Genomic DNA, 22,341 nt, shown 5'->3' with positions numbered 1-22,341 from the left:
TCTGTCATGAATTGGGTAGGTCCCCATCATGAATCTTTGTTGAAAGACCCAAAATGTAAACTGGACTTCTTGTAAGGGGCCCAGTCATGCTTCTCTTGACTACTGTGGAAACAAGCCTTTGCTGTTTAGATACTAATTTTTGTCAACATCTTCTCGATACGATTCCTTAAGTTTTGCCTTTTAATCTGAAACATAAGTGTAAATTGTGAGGTGTTAAGACCTATTGACGTGTCTGGAAACCTATAGAACACTTGGATACAGATGGTTTTCTTTTATCACTGACCCTCTGTACTAGTCCAACCTGCCTTGCCCAGTAAAGCACTCTGTGAAATACCTTGATGCAGAGGTAGCATTGATTATTAAGAAACTCAGTGCATTAATTTAACTTCTAATTAGGACAATTATGATCAAATCAGTGGCGGTTCAGTGCTGATATAAACTGATGTGACAGCACAAAAGTCACTTTCAAGGTGAGACAAAGCACCAGACTGCCTCACTTCATCCCTAAGCAATGTGTCTCCATTAGTCATTACTGTTTTGTTCTCAGTTAATGCTAAATGCCTTAAGACCAAGTAAATTACTGAAGCTTCCTATTAGCTGGAAAAGCAAATATTTTCAGTTCAGAAAGTCCTACTAAGAGTTATCAGATTATCCTTAAAAAATCTCCAAATGGCTGCACAGTGCAGTTGTAAAATAAGATCCAGATTCTCCCTTGGGATCCTAAATGGCAAATCTTATTTCTCTTTCATGAGTTCAGAGACTTGCAGCAGAACTGATGTGGTTCTTTTGGGAAGGCGCTGGGTAGGATTCTGATGGGCAGTACAAGGCGTATGTGCAGCATGGAGTTCAGCTATGTGAGAACCATTCCCTTGCCGACACGGAAGTAGTGAAGTGGGCCAAGGCTGGAGGTGCTTTTGCAATACACCACAAGAGCTTCTAAGGACTCGTTAAAGTCTCTAACAGGTGTGAAAATCCTCCCTTGCTCCTCCTTTCTGCTCAGAGTTATGGTTCCTCTGTCCCAGAGGTTGGGGCTAGACTGAGCTGGGGATGGGGATGACAGCAGCACTGATGGACAGGGCTTCCCTTTTCCTCACATCTGCTCTGAGCAGGGTGGGGGGAACCATTCTGCCACCATGCTAGTGCCACTGAGCCCTTCCCAAGCTGAGCCTAGCCCAGCTAGCTCTGGAGTTTCCTTGTCCTACAGAAGTGGAGAAAATAGCAGCAGTAGGCAGGGAAGTTGGAGAGGGAGGGGGTGCAGGTGGGAAGAGGAGGAAAGGGATCTGTCTCTGAGCAGGAAGGGGGGATTTTTGCCTGCTTTAGGGACTTACAGTCTGCCCTTGCTAATGGGGTGGAGGAGACTAGGAGCAGGGGGTGTAGCCACCCCTTCAGTGTGGGTTGCTGCTCCTGCATCCCCCTTTGGGAAATCCTGTATCCACTCTTGCTTGGCTGTATTCTGGAAGAGAGGTGTTGTCCTTGTGGTGGGCCAGTAGGGGGCGCTCCTGCATTGAGCCATCCACCTCACTGTGCCCATCCACCTTCCAGGCTCTGAATGCCTCCCTGGGGGCACCTCATGTCTGGCCGACCCCCTTCCTGGAGCACACCCACTAGCCTGGAGGTAACACTGCCACCACCCAGGGATGGGCTTGATTCTAGCTCTGCACACCCTGGGAAACACAGGCCTGGTAGCCCTTGAGAGTACTTGATTCACTTCAAGAACTTGGGTTGCTTCCCTCAGTGAGAAGCACAAGTAGAGGTCTCCCTTAGTCAGCCAAACCAAGGGGACCCCAAGGCATAATGTAGACCCACCCCCAATAAGTCTCCAACACTAGGTACAAAGGAGAATGTTATTGGTTACAAGGGTAGGGTTGGAATAGGGTACAGGGTAGAGCAATATCAGAGAAATCCCATAGAGCAAACTGGCATGGCTGGGTAGCCTTTGATCACCCATCTGAGTTACTGCAAGCTATATATCTAGTTGGAGCTCAGGTAACTTACTCACAAGTATCATCCAGAGGCAGGTGGAGATTCCCTCTGGAGGTGGGCAGTTCCTTGATCATGAATTTTGATAGAGTGAGCAATTTTCACATGGTCCAGCTCTTTTCTCTCTCTGAGTCTTCCTCATGACTGCTGCCACCTCTTCCTGGGCAGTCCTTAACTTATATAGCCCTTATGACCTCATTTACCTGGTCCAGTGGAGGCCAGCACCTGTTTGCTGTCAGCTAAGCAAATTGAAATGCATCACTAGTTGCTGGGCAGACTGGCAGTTCCTAGCTCCCCAGGGAGCCCAAGCCCCTCACCCAGGTATGTGATGCCAGTCACATAGGCAGAGGGAGCAGATTTCCCCTCTCCCTCAGGAATGTATCCAGCTCAGGTTACCTAAAGAGAAAAGGTAAGGGCCCATCTTAACCAAATTGTCACAGAGCAGTTTTTGGGGAGAAACAGAGGTGGCCTTCTGCCACAGTCCTAAATGTATAAGGGATGTGCAAACTATATACTGAATGTAGTCAAATACTGGATTCTTAAAAGACTGCTGTCCATTTTAGTTTTTGGTGAAGTTAGATAATTTTTAAAAGTGATGGGAAATAGTTACAGAACATACATACTAACTAGACTTAAACATTCCTCTTGGGTGTTTCAGTTTCAAACAGTGGCACAGTGTTAGTACATGAGAGCCATCTGGCAAAGCTTCGTTGTCTGACATAGGAGGACTATGAAGAGTAAATCCACAGTACAAGGAGCAAACAAGAAGGACGGGTTAGTTTAAAAATACCAGATAGTAGTCTAACATCTTGTTAGTAACATTGGTTTGGAATTTATAAAAACATGATTTATACTTAAATGTAACCCTTTAAAATACTCTTGGAATTGTACTAAAAATCCCACTGCAGAAGAGAGAGTTTGTTATGAAAGACCAAGAAAAATGAGAAGATAATGACTCTCAGTAAGCATTACATATATTTTGAATATGTCCTGCTTTTTTTTTCTGGTATTGCCAAATGTTCCAGCAAATAATATCATCTTTGCAATTTAGTATATTATTAACATCCTTCTACATTTTTAGGTCTTTAAAACTCAAGGAAGTAATATATACATTTCATATAGTTAGTATTAAATGTGAATATATCTTTCTCTCTGCTATGGGAGGACAGCAATACATAGAATAGATATAATAATGCTCAGTAGAATATCAGTCCCCAATAGTTTTCTCTAAGGAAAAACTCAACAGGGAAAGTCTGTGCAAAACCACACTTCAATATCAGATACTGTATATAGGAAACTTAAGGTAAAACTGCTGTCCTTCAAAGACTGATCACTGAAAAATAAACAGGTAGAAAAAGACAAGGTGCTCTGGAGACTGCATTTATCACTAAGAACATGGTTCTTTCTGTGCCCCCATCTAAGATAAAACCTTTTCTCCTGGTTTTGAGGCTCAGAGGGGCAAGCTTCTTCTGTAGTTACATGGGTTACATTCAGGCTCATTACACTTCTGAATGTTTTTTCTTGCATTCCTTTTTCTATGGATGAGCCCTGTAACACTTGCAATGAAATGCACCCTCATGCTGTGCACAAAATATAAGAAGGATATGAGGAGGCACATAATCAGGCCCCCTACAAGGACAGTTGGCTGTGGCCATTTGTATTTGACAAAGTCTCTCCATACTCATTTGAAGAATTTGAGCCACTAAGCACTGATCCTGTGACATCCCCTTAACTTGTCTTCGGCAGGCCAGAGGAACCACCCTACTTATCAACCTGTTCAGGACCACAGAACATAAAGGTTAGTAGGAATCAGGTGTGACCACACACACTGACCTCTTGCCGGCTCCACTGCAGTGATTAGGAGACCCGTGGGCCTCTGTATAACACTGCCACTGCTTTCTCGGTTCACCTACCTGTGCCTGGATATTTGTGGGATACCTCTCTTGGAAAAGTAAAACTCCTCAGACATTTATATCAGTATTTTGGTAATTGTTTTCTGTCCAAATACATTTTAACAAGAAGGTTCTTTGGTTGTCTGCCTATGTTCTGAGACCAACACGGCTACAGCCTACACACTTTTAACAAGAAAACATTTTATAATTCCCTTTCATCCCCTGAGGATTCCTTCAGGCACATGTGAAGTCTTTCAGTGATGTGGTTAGTTCCAGTACTTTTGAGTGGGGTTGTCCAGTTTCTTCTTCTAGCTTTGCAGCATTTACTTTATACCAATGGCACTCAATCTTCAGGCCCAGTGGCATAGGGTTGGTCTGTGGGCCAGATTGGGGCCTGTACCTACCCCCCACATCCCAGGGTTAGGCCCTGGGGACTCCCTCTGCCTTTGACACCTAATCTAGCACACATGGCCATGCTATCTATCCCAGATGGCTCCTCACAGATCCAGAAATTTGGCAGCAGGGGAGATGTGCCATTGCTCTCCCACCACCAAATGTTCAGCTCTCTGGGCTAAGGACAGACATTCAGTGCACATAAACCAGTTTCCAAATGGCCAAAACTGGTTTGAGACAAACCTGGTTGAATGTAGTATCAGACTTAACTGATTTGGCTCAAACCAGTTTACGCATTGTTTGTCCCAGACTGCTTCCTGGTTTAAGTTAAATGAGACTCCCTCAGCATCCTGGCATGCTCTCTGGGCTGGGCAGGGCTCTCTGCTCCAGCCACAGGGCTGACCTCACTCCTCTGCTCTCTAGCTAGAGCAGGGACCAGCCCTAGCAGAGACACCATCCGGCATGGCCCCATTAAGGAAATGTGGGCAGGGAGAGGGTTAGTTATTCCCTCCTTCCCCTCTGTCTCCGTCACAGCCAGGGTCTGCCTGTCAGCCAGAGAGCAAAGGGGAGGGGCCTGTAGCATTGCCCTGGAGCTGGTAGACCCTGGCTTCAGGGAAGGAGTGGAGGGAGGAATTAACCCTTCTCCCTGCCTCCTTCACTTTAACGGGGCCATGCTGCGTTGGTTGTCCCGCAAGGTGGGGTAGGGGACTCTGGTCCATCCTGGGAGGCACTCTTCCCCCTCCTCCTCCTCCCAAGGTGGGGAGGGGCATCTGTGTGGTGCTGGATGGGTACTCTTCCTCCTCCTCCCCTTCCCCCCTGCCACCGTGTATGGCCCCAGAGCAGGAGGCGGCAGAGGGAGGTTCTGTTCCATGCTGGGGGGATCTTTTCCCCCTCTTCCTCCTCCCCCAGAAGGGCAGCAGGAGCATGGGACTCAGCTGGGCAGGGTGTGGGCGTGAGGATGGGGGATGTAGGGACCTCCACATACCCCCCCCCCCCATGCTGTGCAGCCCTTGCTGCCTGGCAGCAACAGCAGGCAGGGAGGTCAGGCCGCTCGTGCCTGGTGCAGGCACAGCTCCAGCCAGTGCTGCATGGGGAGAGGGAGTGGAGCTCGTCCTATCACGGGGGCTCTGCTCCCCGCATCTGCAGCTGCACCACTTGCAGTGGGGGAAGCTTCGCACTGGAGCCTGCTGCCTCCCCTGCTCGTTGCTGCACAGGCCCCTGCACTCTGCCTGGAGGGGAGGGAGCCCCACCCCGTGCTTCCACATGGAGTCCAGCATGAGGCTTCCTGGCTATGAGTGCGGAGCTGCAGGTCTGCAGCTTGGAGCCCCAGGATAGAAGTGGCTGGGTAGGCTGCGCGGGGCTGCACTCCTTGCCCCCAGTGCAACATTGGCTGCCTTTATTGCAGGGGCTCTGCACCACACGCCTACAGCTCCACACTCGAAGAGGAGAAGCCCCACACTGGACTCCACAGGGAAGCAGGGGGTGGGGTTCCCTCCACTCCAAGCAGGGTGCAGGGACCTGCACAGCAGGGAGCAGGGGAAACAGCTGGCTCTAGTATGGCTCTCCTTGCGAGTGCTGGAGCTGCAGACCTGGGAGCCCTGGCGATAGGGCAGGCTCCGCTCCCTCCCCCCACGTAGCGCGGGCTGGAGCCGCACCTGTGCCATGCACAAGGGCCCTGACCTCTCTGCCTGCTGCTGCTTTCAATTTTTTTTTTAGGCTATTGTTTTTGAAAATCTGGCTACATATTCTCATTATTGCTAGGTGTATGAATGGGCCACTTCATTTTTCAAGCTTTACAATACTTTTGGGGGGTCCTTACTATACATTACATAGTCAAATGCATACTTATCCCTTATTTGATTATCTCTTCTTTTGTAAAGTATGCAGTCGCATTTAAAAAAAATTAGAGCTACTTTCCTGGCTGCACCCATGTCTGCCTTGCACTTCTGCAGCAGCAAAAAGCAGCTGTAAAGCTGCCTTCAGGGACAGCTGAGGCTGCTTTCTCATGCACTCCAAGTAGCTGCTATATATATCACAGGAGAGCACTAGTAGTGGAAGTAGAGTATCAGGGCCAGCAATTGTGCTGCTCTGCTTGATGTCCTCGCAGCACAGCCGTCCCTCTGGGGCTGTAGTAGTAGGTATAATGTAGAATAGTCCTTACGTTAATCTAATTTATGTCTGGGGGCATTTTGACCCCTGGAGAATTGAGTGATGCCTCAAAATCATCTTTTGCTCCCAAACTTGGCATAGCTGGGCATCTTACTTTAAGTGTGTTGGACCCTGCTGGTGTCTCATTGAAGACAATGGCACAATATCCTTCAGCTTCAATAGAAGCAGCAGTAAGCCCTCGATCCTGCCATCACCCTGCTCACAAAGCTCCCACTGATGTCAGAGTTGAATGATAATAGATTTTGGTTCTAGGTCTTTGCTTTTGGCTGTGCTCTCTCTTCCTCTTTCATCAATTACAAAATATATTTAGATAGTAGGTTAGCAGGTTAACTCTGCTAAGTATCCTGAGATGCAAGTTGTATGAAACAAAGTTACCTACTATAAAAATCCAGCTAATGGACACCTAACCTCTTTCTTATTCTTCTCCTCCTCCTGTTTTTTTAAGTGAAAAAGCTATGCCTTTTTCAATCTAGAGAGAGAGAGATCGCATCTGAGATGAAAACAGATCTGCCAGGCTTCATATTGATACAGAGTACAGTAAAGTTGTTGAGTTAAGAGCACCTTAGAAATGGGATTTATGATAAAAACACTGACAAACCCCTAATACGTTGAGTGGTGCTCTCAGACACATGTAGAATAGTGATGGATGAAAAGGAGACTCAGTTCATTTTAAAATTTGCAGAACTGATTTGTTATAATTATGCCTCTCCATAAATTTTTGTCATGGTGTTGTGAAGATGGGATATCATATTTGTATTTTAAACAATATTTATCACTTTTTATAAAAAAGGCTCACTTCTGAACTTTCTGATTTGATGATTATCTTGGAGAGTCTGTAACAAATGGGAAAAGACGATTAAAGTTACTTGAAAGTTGGATTTGAGCAAAGCTGTGTTGATAAAATTGCAGAAGTCCTTGACAAAAACTTTTTTAAATTGTTGAGTGCATTGCTTATAGAAAATGCATGAAAACCTAGTGACTGATAGCTGGTAGTAAATTAGGAACAGCTGTAACAGAGCTAAATGTAAGGGAGGACTTTCATCATGTACTGTAGCCAAAACTGTGCTTCCATCTACTCTCAAATGTGGATGACCAGGGTTGTATGTGTCTTTCTTTTCTGTTATCAGAAGGGTTTTTTCAGGGTGCAGTCTGTGCAAAGCAATGTAAAAGTAACACTTTGTAGAAATAAACATTGTAATTTATCTCTTTGTTTCCCTTGGACAAATAAACAGATCTGTGAATGTTCTTGTTTTATACTCCATGCTTTATCATCAGTGAGAGTACTGAAAATTGCATTACATTGTGTTTATTAAAATTGTGCTTCTGTATAGTAATGCACATAAGACATCATAGTGCCTTAAGCATAAAGTTAAGCTTCTTTTTCAAGCATGTTGGTATGGCAGGAGTATTAATCTACTGTCAGAGCCTGGTTAGACGTGGCTTTGGTTTAAGCAGGATCTAAGTGCAAAGAAATTAAGAAAAAAATCAACCTTACCAATATTTATGCTTTAGCATATTTGTACAGAGCAAAGAATAAAGAGGAAAGCTCTTAAACATACATTCTTCTGTAAGAAGATTGAACTTGGGATGTTATCATATTTAGCAACACCACAATTTTCTTTATGTTTATACTGTTAAAAGCTGAAGATGGGGTTGACAAAAAATGTTGAAAACTTTAAATCCATGAAAATGAGATGTACACTTGGAGACAACTTCTTGAAAAGAGGACAGGGAAATCATAACACAATCTACTTTTCCTAATTAAAATTCCATAGAGTTGTCTACAGTGTGTTCATGTTTTATTACATCAGTAATTACTCTTAGATTTTCTTTTCAAATTACAACATTAAGTCACAAAGAAAGAATGTGCTGTAGTTACAGCATATTTAGACAAAGCAAGGCAAGACTTCAAATATTCTCACAACATTAAACTGCATGAAAGGAACAGTGAAGTTGGGAGCCAAAGTCAAATTAACAGTTGAGGATTAAAGCTCAGTTTCTAGAAACAACAGGACATAATTCAGTGATATTAAGGGGCTGCTGTGTTGTGCTGATAGGTATTAGTGGTTTAGATTTTGTCTGTGAATGGCCTTCCTTGTTCTGGTTAATGATTTTAATGTTATCTGAAAAGAAATTTGGGTTTGTTTTTTGGGTTTTTTTAATTAACTTGATGCTTTAATGTACAGCTCATATAATTATATCTTTGTATGCCATTTGCACACACAAATGTAATCACAGAATTGGAAAAGATAATTGTTAAATGTGATGATACAGTTTTGAAGTTAAATGCTGTATGTGTTTTTTATGATTGACAGAAGATGCTGTACACTTGTTTAATAGATTTTAGCTTTCTGAAATATTATTTTTCCAAAATGTCAAAGCCAGTTAATCTCCAAATTTCAAGTTAACAAAATCTGAAAAAAATAACTGAAGAATCCTAAATTTTCTCCTTTCCTCTTCGATATTTTTGGTTTGCACAGATAAAAGTCCACTTGACTTTCTGAAACAATAGCTCTTTAAAAATATTTGCACTTGCATATCATCTTGCTTCTGATGCTCTCAAGACTGCTTTAGGTATATTAAGAAATAAAGCCTCACCACATTTCTTTACAGTACATTCCCATTGCATATGGGAATTCTGAAGCATAAAATGATGAGAGCCAGACTTTTTGATGCCCTGCAAGGAATCTAAGATCAGGAGTTTTAGAAGCCTTAAAGTGATTTAGGAGCACAATTCCCAATGAAAGTCTGTGGGATTTATGATCCTTAGTCAGTCAGGATTAGGACACAGATAGCTGAGCTTTATCATCTCTAATTTAAGAATGCACCTAGAATCCAGAACAGTAGTTTTCTTTTAAATTACTGGGGTTGTAATTTCCAAGTGCTCTGTGCCCTGGGAAGAAATGCAGCTGGAGCTAGAGCCTCACCTGACAGTAACGGAGGGGCAAGGGAAGAGGGACAGAGGCTGCAGAGGACAGGTGAAGGGGGGAGCCCGGCAGCTGCTGTGGTTTGACTCTGGCCCCAACCCAGGTTCAGGGCCAGAGTAAAATCCGCAGCACCTCCCTGCCTCCTTCCCCCCGCCCTTGCCTTATATTTGAATCCAAGACAAGGGGACTTTTCCCCCATGCTGAAAACCTTGTCTTGGATTCAAGTCAATACAGTAGTTGAAACAAAAAAACGAGGAGTAAGCATGACCGACAATAGGGAGTCCAGGGTTCTGGTCCCTCCTTCAAAGACGGAGTGCATTTTACATTAAGACATCTTAGAAATGGGAGCTAGAATACAGGATTTCCTACTCCTAGGTGATTACTGTGCCCACTGTGCTATGGAGTTGCATTTACTCGTTTCCTGTTTCTCTTGTGGCCCAGTAAATGGGCAGTTATTTTCTGCATAGTGAAATACATTCAATGGGATGGGTGGAGTATGCCCCTCTACTGTGAAGCTGTTTATAGCTGGTGGTTACAGTGTTCATCAGGAAATTGGGCTGTGCAGGTTTGTATTCTTTCAGTTGAAGGTTGGAATTGAACCTGGTCTCTCACTTTCTCCAAGCACAATCCTTCTGTATAGAACACATTGGGAAGAGGTCAAAAGAAAGTCTCTTATTGACTCCTGTTGGTCTGGGGTAGGATCAGACCCTTAGAAAACAATGTATTTTCCTTGTCCAGAACCAAGTGCCTAATCTCATAAGGAGTTTATCTATCCCTTGTATGTCTCTTTTAATATACTTAGCAAAACAAATAAGTTGAACCTGGTGAAGGAGAGAAGAAATATGGTCTTGCATGAAAGATAATCAAGTGATTTCCTTTCTTATTTAGCAGATTTAACTAATCCCTGTATAATTTATTTTCAATAATTAAAAACTGCAAAAGGAAAAAGAAACTGATGTAAAAATATTTTTATGTGAATGTGGCATTTGTAAAAGATGTTGAATTGACAGCTTGGAGATTGAAGTTCATCATATTTCCATAGCACTTGGACACTACGGGGAAGGGCAGTGCAAGCTTCATTGCCAGTGTGTTCTACTACTTTTCTGAAGAGACTTTCCTTTAAGAGCACAAGGGTACTTCAGTCTCCATGCTGCCAGTTCAATCTTTGACCTCTGTGCTAAGACTGTCCCAGATGGTCACTTGTCATCCAGTCTTGGCAGCATTATTAGTGACATAAATACATATTTAATGGCAGCTATTTCAGGATTTAGACCACCACACTTGTTTCCCAGACCTCACCAGCCATCATACACCAGCAGCTTTCTGTTGCATTTTCAGTGAATTGCATTTGAACCGGTGATTGAAAAATTCCTGCAATCCTGAAAATTGATACTGCACTTAATGCCCAGTATTGGCTTGACACTTAGGCAGCTCAACCATTACCTGAGACTTAGACTCTTAAAAAAGCAAATGGGCACCTCAAAAGAACTGCTTAGTGCTTACCCCAGTTTTGTGCATTGGCAATGTGTAGAGGGTACATGTGGGTGCATGTGCACCCGCTGAGATTGGTGGCACACCCCCTGAAAGAAGCGACACAACACTACTGCTGCAGGTGGCTCCCACTTGCCACCCCCACCCCTCCGCTGCTGACACCCCTCACAAGCCCCCATGGCAAGGCCCTCCTTGGGGGCACTTTGCCACGGCAGTGTAGGGCTCAGAGTAATGGCACAAAGTTTCCCCACTTTGCCCTGCCATGCTGGGTCCTGCCTGCTGGCCTGTGGAGCCCCAGGAAGAGGGCAGCAGGGGGGAGGGCAGCAGGGCAGGGAGCCTTGACCCCACAGTAGGCAGCCCTCATTCACCCCTACGCACAAATCTGGGGGCCACATCCCCCCCACGCCTACCCGGGATAAGCTGCCTGCAGCCCCATCCTGCTCCCCACCCAGGCCCTGTGGCCATGCGTGGCCCTGGCCCCCAGCCGTACACATCGCCCTAGATGGGCATCAGCCCCAGCCCTGCCCAACTCCCTCCCTCCCTATGGGGGCCTCAATCCCTGCCCTCCCCCCAACTTACCTGCAGAAGCAGCTCTCCAGGCTGATTGGCATCCATGTGCATATGTACGTATGCACATGTGAATGGCACCCCCTGCCTGACCGCCCTCCTCCTGCTCCCCCCCAGCCTCATTCAAGCTGGAACGAGCAGGCTCTGCCAGCCTGCAAGGTAAAACCTGCCTTAACCACATTTTTATCCTTTAAAGGAGAAAATCTGGGTTCTCTCTTAAAATGAGAAAATCCACATTTTACCAGTTTTTCCATGATGAATGGAAAACCAGGATCCCTCATTATGAGTGGAGCTGGGATCATGTCTACTCTTAAGAGACCACTGAATCCCTGTTGTGTTTTGTTTTTTTTAATACTGTGAGTTAATGCTGAGCACAAATCCCAGTTGTTTCACTGAAAGGCCAGAAAATTCTTTCATAAGCTTCTGACCTTTCTTCTTGATTATCTTTGTGAACTGGTGCTGTCTTTCAGTTAATAGAACTTTGTAATCAGGGAGCCAAGGGGGGTGAAGTGGAAGCGACAGTTTTTGCTACTGCTTAGATGTTAATGTGAATCCTGAGCATCTCTTAAATGCATTACAAATCTGGGGAAAAGGAGAGCAGCATTCATATGCATGGATGTATTAAAATGTTGAAGAAAAAAAAACAAAACACAGATGTATAATTGGGTTTAATAACTCAACCTGAAACCTAAGATGTAGGAATGAACACCTGTATGAATGAAAAAAATGCATGACAGTGTTAAGTATTTGACACATTTAGCCATTGAGATTTTTATATAGACACTCTAGCACATATTGTTAGATGGGTGCTTTGGCTCTCAGTTAGTCTGTTCCTGGGTTGAACTGAAGTAGAGCAAGTAGTGTGCTTGGACATTTACATGAGTTAGAGAAGCCTAGCAGCTGCTTTATTTTATAGTCTCCTATAATCGCATGTGTACTGTGGGGAGCATAAGTAGCCACAAGACTCTGCAGTCTATTCCAGCCTGTACGAGGGGCTGAGCAAAGGGTTGATGTTGAGACCTCTGCACAGGAATTTTCTCAGGAGATATTTTCTGTCTGTTTATTATTAACTTACACTGGTAGAGCAGTGAGAAAGAACCTTAACATAAGGAGAATCAGGCATATTAAACCTCCTGTGTTTGAAATTGTTTTTTAAAAAGGAAGTATTTCAAACCCAGTCTACTTATTCCCTACTTCAGAGAGGGCAGCCAGACGAGCTGATATGATGCAAATTCTTCAGGTAGCACAAGCTGTTCCTAAGAAGAGACAAGCTGTGGAAACTTTCTAAAAATATAGGCACAGGCAACATGTTGAGATGTACACAGGAACAGAGAAGCTGTGAGCACTGTATCCTCTGCTCTATTGGTTTAGCTCCCATTTTTCAGCACTTTACTCTTTATTCATATTGGGTCTATTGAGAAACAGCCAGGAAATAGAACAAATACTATCAACACCTATGTCTAACCAGAAGTTTAACAGTCCCAATACCAAATACTTATTTTCCTGCCTTAAACAATTTGTTCAAGCATTTCTCTAAGCTCCCACTGGGGACACGTAGTTGTGGGACTGATACTTAGCGCAGGACACATCTCCATCAAACAACCCTTACTACAAGATGCTTTTATTGAAACAAAGCATTTAGAGAAGACAGGTTTTAATCCGTCTTCAGTGATAAGGGGTCAATTTCTTTTCTTTTTTCATGTACAGGTTTTTTGCAAACAAATGAACATAGTGTGACAGTTCCTGTGTACTAATTTAAGAGTTAGTGTAGAAAACGTAGGAAGCAAGTGCCTGTTAGGAAGCCGGACTGTTTTTCCTGGCAGATAATCTGTTGGCTTTGAGAATATATTTCCAGAATGGGTTTTTGTTATTGGTGTTGCTATAATGCCTGGTTCATCTAGTCCAGGACTATGTCACACATGGCATCCACTCCAGGACCTGTGTTGCATGCAGTTCCTACCCTAGACCACCTGGAGCAGACACCACATGTGGGCATGTCCTGGACTGGCCAGAACAGAGGCTGTGCACAGTTTGCATCCTGGATTGGCTCGAGCAGCTGCTGCAGACAGTGGATCCAGCATGGGGGGACGGGATCCCAAATCAGCTCTGCATAGCTGCCGTGTGCAGAATAGGTCCTGGAGTAGGTGCTGTATGTGGCACTTGTCCCAGGCCCTATGCATGGGGATGGTCCGAAATGCACTGCATGGGCTCATCCCCACCAGCATGCATGTGCAGATTGCAGTGCCTCAAAGCTGTTCCAGGAGGCTCCCAGGACCCTGATGGGCCTCAATCACACCACCCGCTCTCACAGGGCCTCTAGCACCCCACCCATGCTCAGTAGGCCTCTCTCTGCCCCACATGGGCCACATTTACCCAGCTGCTCCCTTAGGCCATCAGGCTTGCCTGCTCGCATTCCTTGACTGACTACCATGGAGCATCTCAGGACCCTTATCTACACAATGGCGAGTCAAATTTGCCTTGCTCAGGGTGGAGTTCTGACTGGAGCCCCTCTCCAGGTACCTCATCTATTTAATTCCCCGATTAGGACCCACTCATGGCTTCAAGTGTCTGAGGACTTTCCTGGGTCTAACTGTCCCCCCCAGGCCTCAAAACATGCACCCCTCTCCGAGGCCCTGACTCACCTTGTGGGCACTCTGCCATTCTTTAGGCTTTTGCCCCATGCGCTCCACCCCTTCACTGGGGTAACTGCTCTGCCCCCCCTTGCTGGGGCCCATACTCCACCCCTGTACTAGGACCTCAGGGTCTTACACCCTCATGGGCTCAGGTGCCTCTGCCTAGGCATACTGGACTCCACTATTCACACTGGGCTCAGCTGACTCTCCCTGGGCAGGCCTAGCCCTCCTTCTCTCCAGTCTTAATGACCCACCAGATGGTGGGAGCTGTGGTTATTGGGCTCCCCAACCCACCTTTCACTGGGCAGGTAACTGGCCTAGCATTTCTGGGGGACTGTCCCACTGTGGGCAGCCCCACCAGACCCCCCTTCCCTGGCAGGGTGCAGTTTTCAGTCTTACCCAGGACCAAGCAGGCTTACCTGTCCTAGTCTAGTTCCTTCATTAGGGCACCTGGAAGATGTACTTGGCCTGTCGCTCTCATTGGGCACAGCTTTCATTCTGATCCTATTTTGATATAACTGCCAGCATGCTGGCTGACCCCTACCCTCTTTGGCTGTGATGTCCCCTGCATTGAAGGGTCTTCAGCCTGTATAGGCTCTGGCCCCACCTCCAGGCCAGCTGGGGTGCCAGGTAGTTCACCTGCCCCTTGCATTGGGCATAACTACCCTTTGGCCTTCCAGCCTTGGCCTCCTTGCACTGATGAGTGCGAGGGATCAGAAAGCCTAGCAGCTACCAACCCCCATACTCCAGAGGGGTCCCTCCTGGGCCTCACCATAGAGCCAGATCTACTTGGGGCTTACCTGACCCCTTCTGTAGGCCTACAAGCTGTTAGCCCCCTTGCTAGGCCAGGCCTTGTTTTCACTAGGCCAAAGCCTTCTTCCTGGGGCTTTGGACCCCACTGGGCTTATAGGAACCTCTTGCCACTGTTACTTTAAATTAATTGCCAATTGCTCAAATCAAGAGTGAGACCTTATAAAGGGGGATAAGGCAAAATGCTGTATTTATTGATCAAATGAAGCAGATACATAAGCTTGGATACACCAGTCATACACAAGCATACAAACAGAGACAAACCCACTCCAGTAAAATGTTATAGTTACCACCAGACGTTATGCAATGTCAGCACAGGATGGCCAGCCCAGGCTCACTGAGGATAATGGGCAGGGGTAAACAGATGCGCTTGTGCTCCAGGAGGTTGCAAAGACTGGATTCCACATCCTGGCTTGTCTGCATTTCACTTTCATAGGGATTTCAAGTTTTTGTTTAGCATTGGGGTTTTTCCATGCTCAGATTTTAATTAAAGGTTGTATCTTCTGGTTATCTCAACTTGAGATCATTCTAGTAAAGTTGGTATCTCTGCCTTGAAGTATTGTGTAGTTCAAATAGCAGGGTAGTGAGAAGAAGGAATTCTGCACATCTCCTTTGTAGTTGATCACAGGCAAATTCTTCAGCCATCCATTAATTAGCTTAATTAGTTTACTGTCTGGTAACTTATACATCAGCATCTTGTTGCTTACACAATCAATTAAATCTTCTTCTGTTTTCATGCAAATAGTTACTATTCTTTCACTATTCACCCTCTCACACAAACACTCACATACATAGGGCATACGAAGTTCATCTACTTAGTCAAGCAGGGAACAAGCACAAAATGGAGTTTGAGATGTTTATAAAAAGACAAAGAAAAATAAAGCTAATACAATCATAGAGGTTGATCAATTCAATACTATTATCATTTAAGCATGATAACTAATATGCAAGAATCCATACTATACCACCTCCATAGTTGCTCCCTTACCACAAAAGCATTGTGAAGAGCAACTCCACTAGGTATTGTTACTCATTCAGCTGCTTGCAGCAAATTGCTCCCCCAGCCTGGATCTAAAATGGCTGCCTCATCAGGGCTGGCCTGCACCTGATGGTTGCCTGCTCTCAGCCCTTGAAGTGATGGAGCACCAAAGTTGCTCCATCACATTCACCTATGTATTGTCAAATAGAAGGTTATGGCATTTTGCTTGGTCTTTACAGTATCCTGATGATGATATATAACTAATCAGTGAAGAATCAGTTAAAAATGCTGCCATTTAAGTTATCATCACTGGGCTTCAGAGCCAATGCCACTTTAAAAAGGGGGTGGAGTGGGGGCTATAGATAACACTCATAATTGTTTCAGGAGGTCAAGACTTGATTTAATTGTGATAGGAAGTTTATTTTTGAAATTAAAAGAGTTAGAGGCTTAATGTCCTTTCAGTAAAGGTTAAATTTTGAAGAAAGTGATAAGTTTTAAGCATGCCTATACACAAGCAGGGAAGCTGCTCCTACCTGCTGTAATTCCAACACATTGGAGCAGATTCAGGGACACTGATATACAAGACTCACAAGGTGCTTTAATTAGAGTGGCTTCAAGAGCCACTCTAATTAAAGCACCACAACTCTCCACTCCCAGAGCATGTGTATAAACTCCCTAAGTGTCAGCATACTGTATCACTATATGGCCTTTAATGGAGCCTACAGGTACTGAATAGCCACAGTCCTTTTAAGTGGTCCTCTGTATTAGGTGCCATTCACTCATCTCAGTGCTTGCAGTTTACACGTATTCAGTTAGAATATGCCACTCAAACACAGAATATTAGAAACTTTTGCTCTAAAGCCCAGTGAGCAACATGTTCCTGTAAGCTTGTATATTATGTTGGTAAGTCTCTAAACTCATTACTTTGTACGAATCATCCGATAGCACTTGGGTGCTCAAGGAAAACAAGAAACAGCAAAGCCATGATTAAGTAAACAAGAAAGAAGGGAAAATGTTTCTTTAGAGGAACCAAAAGAGTTCTGTTAGCTCAGTATTAATGCTGTGGAAGACGATGGGATTTTAAAATGATGAGAAATCTTATGCCTCTGTAGTGCACAATAAAAACTTTAATATCTTGTATTAGTATATTTGCAATATAACCCACAACAGGGTATATTTATATTTTCCACTCATTATATTTCACTTCTTGCTCAATTTCCTTTCTTCTGTTTGTTTCCCCATTACGTTTTTAGTGGATTATATAGCCACTTTTTTACTTTGATAACTACAATAATTATGAATATTCTCAGCGGCATTTTGCTGCTCCTAGCAACTATAGAATCTATCAGTTTCTCTGTAGACATGTTTAATAAGCAGCATTATTGCTTTATTCAAGCATTTAAATTTGATTGATGAGTTTATCTATGCAGTTGTTTCAAAAGCCTGTTAAATCCATTTATTTGAGATTTTGATATTACTGTGCATGCCACTACTAATGCTGTTTTCCAGAAGATTAACCATATGTTATAGAACCTAAATTTCAGCTTTTGAATGGAAAGTAGTGACAATTTCTGTGGTTTGATTTATAGATAAGAAATTAAACTTCATGGGGGACAATCTAGAAGGAAACAGCAAGAAATAAGTGCCAGCCCCCTCTGCCAATATTTGCCCAGAATAGTTTATACCACCAGACTCCTGGTTCTATCCTGTGCTCTTGGATATTGTCACACTGCTTAGCTTTCTTGTTCCACTAATCTTAAAATGGATTCCCTTATTCTCTCCCATTTCTGTTTAAAAGAATGAAAAAAATTAGTAAAAAGTCATCATATTTATCTTAATTTGAATTATTTTCCATAATTCTGTTTTTATTCCTCATTGCTTTTAGTGGGATATGATACATGTATTCTAAATCATTTTAACACATAATTTACTATTTATAGAATTGTGAACTAAAAAAAAGAGAAAAGTATCCATTTTTATTCATATACACTGTTTTATGAGATAAGTTACATTGACTCCTACTGACTTCAGTGAGAGATGGGCATATGGCTGTTTGGTATGCTGAATATTGAATAGTATTCAGCATTTTTGTTGTTATCTGGAGCTACTAAGGCTGTTTATTACTTTGTATGTAATTTATATATATACCTGCTTCCCCCTGAAAAACTTCCAGAATGTATACCAGTAGGCCTTTGAAGTCAGTGGGAGTTTTGGTATTAGGAACAACTAGGTTATGCTGCAAACCATGAACTATTTATTGTCTACATGGCTACGGTACACTTGGCAAGTTGTCAGGGTTTATATAATCCATCATTTATATATCTGTGGTTGAGGAGGAGTTCATATTAATAAATGAGAGGGAAGGAAGGAGAATCAGTAATGTCATGGTTAGATTATCATCATCTAGAATTTAAATAGTGTTGCCTATGTGCATCCTTTTCAGAGGGATGAAGCACTTACCTTACACACCAAAGAGAAATGCATCATCAGCTTTGGGAACAGGATTAAACCCATTGGTTTCTCTGCCCATTCTGGAAGAACTTTATCTGTTGGCTCCTTCAAATCTTAGGTATTTCAGCCTTTCACCAGTTTTTCGCCTGGACGCACTTGGAGCCATATCCTGGCCCCTTGCTTCCTCCCTTGTTGATGTTCTTGTAATAAATCAGTGCCAGTTACTAGCATCAATGTCTTTTGAAATAATAATGACTTATTCTTCCTTGGGGGCTATCTCCGTTTTCTGCCTGGATGTCACGTGCCCTGTGGTGTGTCTACTAAGAATGTAGACAGTATGTTCATTTCATACATGGCTGGAATTTATTAAATAGAGACAATTCACATTGGATAGTAGACTATTGAGGGTGAAATCCTGACTTTGTGAAATTTTGGGGGCAGATTTTCACCATGAATGATTGGCTTTGTCCTAGGAAAGTAGAGCTGAAAACTTTGTATGTTAATTGGGTGTACTGATACGCCAAAATGTTTTCTGTGTATTTATTGTGGGCCACATAAACCTTTTTCCTGCCACAATGAAATCACAACCTTCTTCCCTCTCAAAGCAGCACTTGAAAGTTCCCCCCCCATCCTGCAAACACAAATGTATATGCCTAGTTTTAAGTGCCACTGGTTCCAAATTTATCCATTGGATCATTTAACTATGAATGTGTGAATGTGGAACTGTGTACATGTTACAGCTGCTGTTTTGACAAACTGAAGGACTGAGTTGACCTAGGACTGCATTGTGAAAGTGCTAAGTTTAAAATGAATGTTTTCTACAGCTTGAGTTAAATAATTAAGTTATTTTTAACTTGTGCTTGTTAAGTGAATTATGAAACATCAGACACATTCACAACCAGTGGTGTACCTGCCACTATCTGAGAACCCCTGTTCTAAGTGTGTCCATGGGCATCAGTGAACATCACACATGGCTTGTGAAACTGGAAGTGCTTGATGTTTTTCCTTTTTTATTCTTCCTTTTTAAGAACAGAAATCCATAGCATCAAGGTTTCAGTTCCATTTAATAGCTGGTCAGAGCATAGTCCAGGACAAAACATTATCTAGCCCTTTCTTCTATGCACATCATTGCTATTATATTTGTTAGATGGTTCTTGTTTGCTGCATACCCCTGGAAACAAATGCAATTCCCTTTCTTTTCACAGCATGCTTTGTCTTCTGCTTTGTGTGCATCAGAAGCCCTCTTCATTGTTCCTGTGTAGTCTATTCAGTATTTTATTGTTGTTGTAAGCTGGTCTGTGGAGATACGGTGTGCCTTTGTCTTATTTTTGTTCTTCTTGATATTTTGACTTAGTACAGAAATGTACCTACTTTTACAGCCATCTTCCAGGAACAGTTTTAAAGTGTTGTATATCCTTAGTATCCTAGAATCAAACACTCTCCTGATTTCTATCAAATGATAGATGGATCTATTCATTCTCCTCACCAATTAATTTACTACCTGATAGCTCTCTGTTGTAGAGGATCCATAAGTTCTCTACAGCTACAGACAGAAGTTACCCATAAGCCAGTTTAAGTGATCAGAAACTGGTTTAAACCTGTAACAGAACAGAACAGAAGCTCAATGCATATAAACGAGTTTCAAAATGGCTGGAACTGGTTTAAGGTAAACCCGGTTGAATGTAATATCATACTGAACTGATTTGGATCAAACTGGTTTATGAAACTTCTGTCCCAGGCCCCTTCCTTGTTCAAGTTAAATCACAGTCCCTCAGCATCCCAGCATACTTTCCAGCCTCCAGACCTGGACCGGGCTGGGCTGTCTACTCTAGACAGCAGGGCTGCCTGCCCCCCTCTCCCAACTCCCTAGCTGGAGTAGTGAGGGCTGGCTGACGGGGTGGGGGGGGCAAGCCCAGCTGGGGATGCAACTCGGTCTACAGTGAGGGAATTGCCCCTCCTCCCCTGGCAAACCCTGGCTGGAGTCTCAGGCCAGGGAGGGGGGTTAAACACATTTTCCCCTGCTGAAACTTACTGCTGGCTGCAACTGTGGACTACAAATCCCAGAGGCACCTGGAACCAGGAAGGGGAAGTGATAAGCAACCCTGCAGAGTCCTGATGCTTTAATTCTGGACTGCAAATCCCAGAGACCTCGGGGCAGCAGGAAGAAGAAGTAAACACACAGCCAGAGAGTTGTGCTCTAGCACCCCCCAGCTTCTGGCTTGAGTCACTGCAGGCATGTAGCTGTATTTCCTGAATCAAAGGTAAATTTCTGTTCACTTCTGTTTCAATTGAATCTGTGCAGCTTAAACTAACCTGCAAAGACTGAATCAATTTAGCCTTGGGCTTTTTGACTGTCCATACTTTAGCCCTTAGGTTTAAACCCAGGGCAGCAGGTCAGCCCTTTACAAACAACTTTATGCTCATTTCATTGTAGGCTCTTAGATTTGCAATTCACTGTTCCACCTTTTTTGTCCAGAATCATCCTGAGAGAGTGGGTTAATGTTGATCCATCCTTCCTTCCTCAGGCAGTCTGTTTTCATTAAGCATCTCTTACTTTTTGCTTAAGCTGGCTGATGATATGTGGGGTGTGCCTTTGATTCCCTTTCTCTTTCTTAACCCAGCTTGATGTCAGAAAAAAGTTGATGAGTGTCATTTTTTTTAGATCCTCTCTGAATACTAATCTTACTTTTAAGATGTGTTTGAAAGAAGTACATGAGTTGCGTTCCTTCTTAGAGATAACGTTTTTCCTTTCAAATTTATCCTGCATCATTATCCATGGATTGTACTTTCTGCTACACTGTGGTATATTTCATAAAGATTTGCCTCTCTTGATGTCTTTCATCATTTGCTTCTTTTACATTGCTGTTTAATGGCCATGTTTTGAGTAAATTCCATATCCCTTTGCCTGAGGTCCTGTTTTCAGAATTACATCCTTGTTCTGTCAATTATTATTTCAAATTTATTATTCTAGTTAAGGTCTTTTAGATTTTCCAAATTCAAACTTTACCTTTGTCCTAAATCCAGTTTAGAGGTTGTTGTGCTATCTAGGGTGCTGATTTAGGCTCTAAGATTATTCACTTTTGCCTTTCCCCCACAATAAGGGTGCAGTCATTACATTTAGTTCAAACTCAAACTCATATCTTAACTAGAAAATAGTGCTGACCCTCATAACTAGAGGATGCATACGACATCTGTAAATAACATTCTGCCTGGAACCTGAGGGTGTGTCCACACATGCAAGCACATGCACTTGCAGCACCTCAAATAGAAGCAGTGCAAATTTGAGCTGGGGCTTTTTGCTTCAGTGCACATGTAAACAACTTTATGCCACTTGGGGCAAAATAAACCTGCCTGGCTCCTCCCAGATCTTCAGCCAGGGGGAGCTAGAGCCCAGGGCCAGCACCTATGCTGTCCCCAGCAGTATAAAAAGCTACCCTGTTTTGGCTCCAGCAGTATAAAAAGCTGCCCTGGCTTTTAGCTCTCAGGAGCTTCTGAGGCCCAGCCAATTGGTACTTGGGGACACTACCCCTTGTGCCAGCTGGACTGCTGAAGCAGCCCTGAAAGTTCCCTGCACCCTCTATCCACTGTAGCAGTCTGGCAGTGGGGGCTGCTGCCTGGCTGTGACCTGCTGTGCACCTGCCAGACTCAGATGGGGACTGCACAGCTAATAGAAGCATCTGCCCCTCTGGGCCAACTGCCAGTGGACTGCAGTTTCAGGGTTGGCCTTTGTGAGGCACTATTGCTATGTGTGCCCCTGCCCAGCCATCTGGGAAGCTATTGCCTGGAAGATGTTCCAGGTGAGGTGGCCTGCTTTCAACTGTCAAAGCATGTCCTCCTGGCCCCATTTGTCCAGGAGGTCAGCCACAGCCAGTTGGGTCCCAGGTGCCAGCTCTGAGCAGGCAGGTTTCTGCCACTGGCCTCCTTAGAACGAATTCTGGTGTTCCCTATTGGAAAACTGAAAAATCCCTGATGAAAAAACGTGCAGAAGTCACTCTGTAAAATACCCCAAAATCCATGTTCTTCCACAATTAAAACAAAAGACCACTAGA

This window comes from Crocodylus porosus, unplaced genomic scaffold (genome assembly GCF_001723895.1).
Source record: "Crocodylus porosus isolate Cpor-Errol unplaced genomic scaffold, CroPor_comp1, whole genome shotgun sequence".
NCBI classification, from domain to species: domain Eukaryota; kingdom Metazoa; phylum Chordata; order Crocodylia; family Crocodylidae; genus Crocodylus; species Crocodylus porosus.
Note: the sequence above shows the minus strand (reverse complement) of the source record.